At 48.5% G+C, this 10,118-nt stretch overlaps 1 protein-coding gene across 1 annotated transcript in view; it reads right to left on the bottom strand.

Moving 5' to 3' along the window:
• Nucleotides 1-10,118, bottom strand: part of LOC142258717 (uncharacterized) — a 491,515-nt gene that overhangs the window by 367,077 nt on the left and 114,320 nt on the right. The window lies entirely within an intron of this gene.

The following is a 10,118-nucleotide window of genomic DNA, read 5'->3' as shown; positions in this document are numbered from 1 at the left end:
GGAACTAGTGTATGAAAGCCAGGAAGAAAAGACGCGGGAAGTGGTTGTTCAGCTCCGGAGCTCAGTGAGGAGAGACCTGCGTGAGGTCTCCCTGAAGAGAGGGCTCGTTTTGCCGCAAAAGTCAGGAAGAAATCACCCGGTGGAAACAGTTTCTGTCACTTCCGGTTTGCAGAACTTTGTTTTCTTCAGGGAGTTAATCGGACTGCCGAGCACCGCCATCTGAGGGTAATTGCAAGGACTGTGACCTGCTTTCTTCTGCCCGGCGTGCTCCGGAACCAAAAGACTACTTAGAATCCGTCACCTGCGGGGGAAGGAGAAAAAGAAGGAAAAGACCGAGGAGCTTCATCTCTCCAGCGCTGCACCAGGACCCATCACCGTGAGACTCCAGGCCTGCGACGTGGGAGCGGCATCTTCTTCCGGGATAGACTGGTACGTGTTTGTAGGGAAAGTTAGGGAAAGTTGCCGCCATTTTTTTGTTGTTGTTTTCCCTTCTGTGTTTTTCTTGCTGCATACCCGGAAGGAGTGAAAGTCCAGGGGCTTCCTTATACTCATGTGTGCAGATAGTTCAGTTGATTGTATTATAAATATGTTTCCTAGTAAAGAAATGTTACTACCGGTAAAATCTGAGTATGGGAATTTTGTTGGAATAGAGCATACACACACACCCGCGGCCTTACCTCCGGTCGCTTCATGTGGCGTAGTCGGCAGGATGTGTGACCAACAAAATCATCCCCCGGTAGTAACTTATAACCGGACAGCTCCCCCGCCATCTATTGTCAATCAGGTGAGGAAGTTTGACGGACGGAACTATCCTGTAACTGAATGGACTGAACAACTTAAGATAGTGGGGGAAATGTATAACACTGATCCTAAGACCTTAGCAGAAATGGCCATGCTAACATTAGAGGGGGAAGCGTGGACGACAGTCAGGCTGGAGACGGTTAGGGGCCAGCGTACGTTGGATGACTTAGTGCGGGTGCTGGAGAACACCTATGGACCGACCACATATGCGGGAACATTGCGCTATATGTTTTTCCGGCGGACGCAACTCGAGTCGGAGGACATCCCTCAATATGCCAATGCCCTTCAAGTGCTACTAGAACAAGCCTGTAGAAAAGAAGAACAGATAGCTAGTACGGGTACCCGTGACCTGGTGTTGAGAGATCAGTTTGTGACCGGATTGAGAGACCCGTACCTTAACCGCTCATTGCAAGATCTACTCCGGATAAATCCGGCCTTTACGTTCGCTGAGGCCAAACAAGAAGCTATAGAACGTTCAAGGGGACCTGTCGTGGAGACACAGACATATACCGCGGCTTGCAGGTCCATATCTGGTATCGGGACGCCGAACAGCAACACGGAGGAACTGAAACAGATGGTGGCAGAGTTGCAGAAACAGGTGCTACAGCTCACCTTAGATCAACAGGCGGGCCGGCAAGCGAGACAACAACCCAGCCGGCCGATGGGAAGATGCTGGACATGCGGCGATCCCCGCCACAAAGCCAACCGTTGCCCCCAGAACTCTCAAGCTCCTCCACAGTCCGATCTACCAGGACCAGCAAGTCAGGTCCCACAACAGAGGCCGCCTTTAAACTAGACGCCCCTGTCAAAGAGGCTCACTCGACAGGGGATGCCAAAGAGAGGGGTGTAGGAAAACAGAGCCAGCCACGGAACAAACTTGCATCAAATAGCCCCACCCTGGAAGTATTACTGGAAGGGATCGCCGTACAAGGGTTAATGGACACTGGGTCTCAGGTATCCACTATCTCCGAGCAGTTCTACGAAGAATGTCTAAAGCCGCGAGTTGCCTATGACCCTGATACCGCCATCAAGATCAAAGCAGCCAATAATTTACCCATTCCGGTGTCGGGAGTTGCCTGGATGAACACCCAAATCTGTGGCCAAGATCTCGGGAAGAGAGGGATAATCGTGGTCAGGGAAGGCTTTGAACCAGAAACGCCCATGATTATTGGGATGAACATCTTGAAAGACCTGAATCTGGTGTTGTTTACCAAGAAGGGGCCCAAGTACTGGCAAGGAGTGACCGCACATAAGGCCACCCGCCGTGCCTTTCAACAAGTGGTCCGGACCTGCAACCTCCAACGAATGACCGAAGAACAGCTGCCGCTGGCCACGGTCACCGTACCCCGCCATACTAGGATCACCTTACCAGCTGGAAAAGAGACAGTTATCTCACTACCCCTTGGCACCATGAGACAGTTTGAAGGCGTGGAGGTGCTGATTGAGCCGCGCTCCCCGAGGGAGGGGAAACTGAACCCACTAGTCGCTCGAACTCTAGCAGTAGTGAGAAAGGGAAGAATTCCTGTCAGGCTGGGCAACACGGCTAATGTGAGCGTTGACCTAAAAGCCGGGACACAGCTCGGCCAAGTCTACGCTCTAACCGAAGAGGTGAACCCTATGAGCCCCCTCCAGTTTGTACCGTCTACAGAGGGAGATTGGACAGTGACGGTCTCTACCATGGCCGCTGTCGCGGGTGACACCAACGTAGGGCGAGAACTCCGAGAGAAGTGTCAGTTGGACGTATCCCAATACTCCAAACGGGAGGTGTCTCAGGTGGAAGAGCTACTCCAAGAGCATCAGGCGTCCTTTGCCCGGCACGACACCGACTTTGGGTGCACCACCAGTATCAAGCACGAGATCCCCACCGGTGACACTGCTCCTATCCGTGAAAGGTACCGCCAAATTCCTCCCCAGCAATACCAAGAAGTGAAAAATCTCCTGAATTCCATGCTACACGCGGGAGTGGTACGGGAAAGCCAGAGCCCCTGGGCGGCGCCGGTAGTGTTAGTCAAGAAGAAGGACGGATCCCTGAGATTCTGTGTGGACTACCGCCGTTTGAATGCTTGCACCATCCGGGACTCGTACCCTCTGCCAAGGATCGAAGAATCCCTGACAGCCCTGAAGAAAGCCAAATACTTCTCCTCGTTGGATCTGGCCAGCGGATATTGGCAGGTACCTATGCATGAGAAAGATAGAGAGAAGACTGCTTTCATCTTACCCATGGGCCTGTACGAGTTTGACCGGATGCCCTTTGGTCTGAACAACGCGCCGGGGACTTTCCAGCGGCTGATGGAGCGCTGCTTGGGAGACTTCAACTTCGACTTCACCCTCATCTACCTGGACGACATTGTAGTCTATTCGGCCACATTTGAAGAACACCTGCAGCAGCTGGGCCGTGTGTTCAGTAGGTTGAGGGAACATGGCCTGAAGTTGAAACCCAACAAGTGCCGTCTCCTGCAGCCCGAGATTAATTACCTGGGCCACCGGATCTCAGCCGAAGGCGTCCAGCCATCTTCAGAGAAGATAGCCGCCGTACGGGATTGGCCGCAGCCCACAAACGTCAAAGAGGTCAGGGCTTTCCTGGGGTTGGCCGGCTACTACCGCCGGTTCGTCAAAAACTTCGCCCAGCTTGCTGCACCCTTGCATGATCTGCTTCGAGGGACCACCCACAGTCCCAGAGGACGACCCATCAGCTGGGGGCCCAGTCAGGAAGAATCCTTCCAAGCCCTAAAGGGTGCCTTAACGTCTCCCCCCATCCTGGCATATGCGGACTACAACCTGCCCTTTCAACTACACACCGATGCCAGTTTACAGGGTCTAGGGGCAGTACTTTCACAGGTCCAAGACGGCAAGGAACGGGTCATAGCCTATGCCAGTCGGTCCCTACATGAGGGCGAGAAGAACCCCACCAATTATAGCTCGTTCCGGCTGGAGCTGTTGGCCCTAACGTGGGCTATGGCGGAGAAATTTGCAGGGTACCTCACGGGGACCGAAGTACTAGTCCTGACCGATAACAACCCGTTGGCCCATCTAGAAAATGCGAAGCTCGGAGTCATGGAGCAGCGTTGGATGGCTCGGCTCTCCAAGTTCAATTACAAGATCAAGTATCGGGCTGGAGCTGAGAATCAAAATGCGGACAGCCTGTCTAGGGTGTCATACCCCTTACTCAACCGAGACCGGGATGAAGAATTAGAAGGGGACGAGACACCTGACTTTGCAAAGCTCGCCCAACAGATGGTGGATCATCGCCAGTTCGTTGTGGGCGAAGCTGGAACTCCGGTGGGAGTCGCCTTGCCACCTCAGGAGTGGTGCAGGATTCAGGACCAGAACCCTGATTGGGCTCTACTCAAACAATGGGTGAAACGGCAGCAGAAGCCTCCCGCCGATATACGGGCACGACTGTCTACTGGGACCTTGACCCTGCTCAGCCAGTGGGACCGGCTGATTCTGAGAGAAGGAGTGCTATACCGGAAGGTTCTCTTGTCACACATGCTGGAAGAATGTACACAAGTTGTAGTGCCTGAACAATTGGCCCGTGAGATGGTGGCTCAGGCCCACATTAGGAATGGACACTTCGGAATGGACAAGACCTTTCGGTGGGTTCAACAGTCTATCTATTGTCCGGGGCTCCGCAAGCTGGTTGAAGACGTCTGCCAGACCTGTCGCACCTGTGAACTACACAAGTCCTCCGAGCAGCGTGCACCTGTTCAGACAATTAGGACATCCAGACCCCTTGAGCTGTTGATGGTGGATTATCTGCTGGTTGGGACGGCGAGCAGTGGCTATCAGTATTGTCTAGTCATGGTGGATCACTTCACAAAATTCGCTGTCGCTGTCGCTACCAAAGACCAGACGGCTGAATCGGCTGCTCGGGCCATCTGTCGACAGTTCATCCATGTCTACGGGTGCCCGGAGAGGTTGCACTCCGACCAGGGGGCTTGTTTCGAGGGCCGAGTCATCGAAGAGCTGCACCAGATGTATGGGATCCAGAAGTCGAGGACCACTCCTTACCACCCACAAGGGAACGGTGCATGTGAACGCTTCAACCGGACCCTACTCCAGCTGATTCGCACCTTGGCCGATGATAAGAGAGACCAATGGCCTCAATTCCTTCCTGATTTAGTATGGGCCTACAACAACCAGGTCCACTCTGTGACTGGCTACACCCCACACACCCTTCTCTTTGGTCGCCCCGGAAAAGGGGTCCATGACCTGAACCTATTTCGCCCTGGAGTTGACGTCTGCCATAACTACCCCTCCTGGCTAAATGCTCACCGACAGAAGATGGAGACGGTGCACCGACTGGTGAGCAAACAAATCCGGGACCAGATACATGCTGATCCACTCCCCGTGCAAGAGCAACCCTTGAAGTTGGGACAGCTGGTCCTGCTCCGTATCAAGAAGCCCCAAGGGAAACTTCGAGCCAAGTGGGAGACTGAGATTTACCGGGTAATCGAACGCCCCTACCCCAACGGGCATGTATACCGAGTGCGGGGTGAAGACAATCACAGCATCCGCACTGTGCACCGAAATATGTTGCGGCCCTGCCGATCCCAGCCTGACTCCCCTACCACAGTACCCGGAGGGGGTGACACTACCAACACGACTGACGTCACAGACGTTTCCCGGCATAGTGATCACCTTGACTCTGAGATCAGTGACCCCCCTACACAACCCAGTTCTTTCCCCGGAGCGTTGACTGGAGTGGGGTGTAGAGACAGTGACAGGGTGGGGAACAACCGACCCTTGAGACGCACTGACCGCACCACTGCTGGGATCCCGCCCGGGCGGTCTTACAGGGACCAGTATGTATGGCCCACTTCTCAACCAACCCCTGTAACGTCTGCAGTCATCGCTGCCTGGGAACCGACGGTAGTTGACAGGGACTGCCAACCTTTAAGTGGGGGGGTATGTAATGGGGTCAGCAAGTCCGACTGCATCCTTTCTGTAGAAATGGCTTTGAATACTGTTCCAGCAATTGCCCACAAGGGGGCAGCGTCAGACTGTACAACGACAAACACAGAGTTGGGAAATTCCCCACAGGAACTAGTGTATGAAAGCCAGGAAGAAAAGACGCGGGAAGTGGTTGTTCAGCTCCGGAGCTCAGTGAGGAGAGACCTGCGTGAGGTCTCCCTGAAGAGAGGGCTCGTTTTGCCGCAAAAGTCAGGAAGAAATCACCCGGTGGAAACAGTTTCTGTCACTTCCGGTTTGCAGAACTTTGTTTTCTTCAGGGAGTTAATCGGACTGCCGAGCACCGCCATCTGAGGGTAATTGCAAGGACTGTGACCTGCTTTCTTCTGCCCGGCGTGCTCCGGAACCAAAAGACTACTTAGAATCCGTCACCTGCGGGGGAAGGAGAAAAAGAAGGAAAAGACCGAGGAGCTTCATCTCTCCAGCGCTGCACCAGGACCCATCACCGTGAGACTCCAGGCCTGCGACGTGGGAGCGGCATCTTCTTCCGGGATAGACTGGTACGTGTTTGTAGGGAAAGTTAGGGAAAGTTGCCGCCATTTTTTTGTTGTTGTTTTCCCTTCTGTGTTTTTCTTGCTGCGTACCCGGAAGGAGTGAAAGTCCAGGGGCTTCCTTATACTCATGTGTGCAGATAGTTCAGTTGATTGTATTATAAATATGTTTCCTAGTAAAGAAATGTTACTACCGGTAAAATCTGAGTATGGGAATTTTGTTGGAATAGAGCATACACACACACCCGCGGCCTTACCTCCGGTCGCTTCACACTGAACACAAAGGACACACATACACACATTGTACACACACTGTACATACTGAACACAAAGGACACACATACACACATTGTACACACACACTGTACATACTGAACACAAAGGACACACATACACACATTGTACACACACACATTGTACATACTGAACACAAAGGACACACATGCATACACACATTGTACACACATACTGTACATACTGAACACAAAGGACACACATACACACATTGTACACACATACTGTACATACTGAACACAAAGGACACACATACACACATTGTACACACACACATTGTACATACTGAACACAAAGGACACACATGCATACACACATTGTACACACACACTGTACATACTGAACACAAAGGACACACATACACACATTGTACACACACACATTGTACATACTGAACACAAAGGACACACATTATACACACATTGTACACACACACTGTACATACTGAACACAAAGGACACACATACACACATTGTACACACACACTGTACATACTGAACACAAAGGACACACATGCATACACACATTGTACACACACACTGTACATACTGAACACAAAGGACACACATACACACATTGTACACACACACTGTACATACTGAACACAAAGGACACACATACATACACACATTGTACACACACACTGTACATACTGAACACAAAGGACACACATACACACATTGTACACACACACTGTACATACTGAACACAAAGGACACACATACACACATTGTGCACACACTGTACATACTGAACACAAAGGACACACATACACACACACATTGTACACACACACTGTACATACTGAACACAAAGGACACACATACACACATTGTACACACACTGTACATACTGAACACAAAGGACACACATACACACACACATTGTACACACACACTGTACATACTGAACACAAAGGACACACATACACACATTGTACACACACTGTACATACTGAACACAAAGGACACACATACACACATTGTACACACACACACTGTACATACTGAACACAAAGGACACACATACATACACACATTGTACACACATACTGTACATACTGAACACAAAGGACACACATACACACATTGTACACACACACTGTACATACTGAACACAAAGGACACACATACACACATTGTACACACACACTGTACATACTGAACACAAAGGACACACATACACACATTGTACACACACTGTACATACTGAACACAAAGGACACACATACACACACACATTGTACACACACACTGTACATACTGAACACAAAGGACACACATACACACATTGTACACACACTGTACATACTGAACACAAAGGACACACATACACACATTGTACACACACACACTGTACATACTGAACACAAAGGACACACATACATACACACATTGTACACACATACTGTACATACTGAACACAAAGGACACACATACACACATTGTACACACACTGTACATACTGAACACAAAGGACACACATACATACACACATTGTACACAACACTGTACATACTGAACACAAAGGACACACATACATACACACATTGTACACACACACACACACTGTACATACTGAACACAAAGGACACACATACATACACACATTGTACACACACACATTGTACATACTGAACACAAAGGACACACATACACACACACATTGTACATACTGAACACAAAGGACACACATACATACACACACACACACACTGTACATACTGAACACAAAGGACACACATACATACACACATTGTACACACACTGTACATACTGAACACAAAGGACACACATACATACACACATTGTACACACACTGTACATACTGAACACAAAGGACACACATACACACACACACACACACTGTACATACTGAACACAAAGGACACACATACATACACACATTGTACACACATACTGTACATACTAAACACAAAGGACACACATACACACATTGTACACACATACTGTACATACTGAACACAAAGGACACACATACATACACACATTGTACACACACACTGTACATACTGAACACAAAGGACACACATACATACACACATTGTACACACATACTGTACATACTGAACACAAAGGACACACATGCATACACACATTGTACACACATACTGTACATACTGAACACAAAGGACACACACACATACACACATTGTACACACACACTGTACATACTGAACACAAAGGACACACATACACACACATTGTACACACATACTGTACATACTGAACACAAAGGACACACATACATACACACATTGTACACACACACTGTACATACTGAACACAAAGGACACACACACATACACACATTGTACACACACACTGTACATACTGAACACAAAGGACACACATACACACACATTGTACACACATACTGTACATACTGAACACAAAGGACACACATACATACACACATTGTACACACATACTGTACATACTGAACACAAAGGACACACATACATACACACATTGTACACACATACTGTACATACTGAACACAAAGGACACACATACACACACACATTGTACACACACACACTGTACATACTGAACACAAAGGACACACATACATACACACATTGTACACACACACTGTACATACTGAACACAAAGGACACACATGCATACACACATTGTACACACATACTGTACATACTGAACACAAAGGACACACATACACACATTGTACACACACACTGTACATACTGAACACAAAGGACACACATACACACATTGTACACACATACTGTACATACTGAACACAAAGGACACATACACACATTGTACACACACACTGTACATACTGAACACAAAGGACACACATACATACACACATTGTACACACATACTGTACATACTGAACACAAAGGACACACATACATACACACATTGTACACACACTGTACATACTGAACACAAAGGACACACATACATACACACATTGTACACACACTGTACATACTGAACACAAAGGACACACATACACACACACATTGTACATACTGAACACAAAGGACACACATACACACACACATTGTACACACACTGTACATACTGAACACAAAGGACACACATACACACACACATTGTACACACACTGTACATACTGAACACAAAGGACACACATACATACACACATTGTACACACACTGTACATACTGAACACAAAGGACACACATACACACACACATTGTACATACTGAACACAAAGGACACACATACACACACACATTGTACACACACTGTACATACTGAACACAAAGGACACACATACACACACACATTGTACACACACACTGTACATACTGAACACAAAGGACACACATACACACACACATTGTACACACACACTGTACATACTGAACACAAAGGACACACATACACACACACATTGTACACACACTGTACATACTGAACACAAAGGACACACATACATACACACATTGTACACACACTGTACATACTGAACACAAAGGACACACATACACACACACATTGTACACACACACTGTACATACTGAACACAAAGGACACACAT

This window comes from Anomaloglossus baeobatrachus (genome assembly GCF_048569485.1).
Source record: "Anomaloglossus baeobatrachus isolate aAnoBae1 chromosome 3 unlocalized genomic scaffold, aAnoBae1.hap1 SUPER_3_unloc_2, whole genome shotgun sequence".
NCBI lineage: Eukaryota > Metazoa > Chordata > Amphibia > Anura > Aromobatidae > Anomaloglossus > Anomaloglossus baeobatrachus.
Note: the sequence above shows the minus strand (reverse complement) of the source record. Positions and strands in the feature narration are given on the sequence as shown.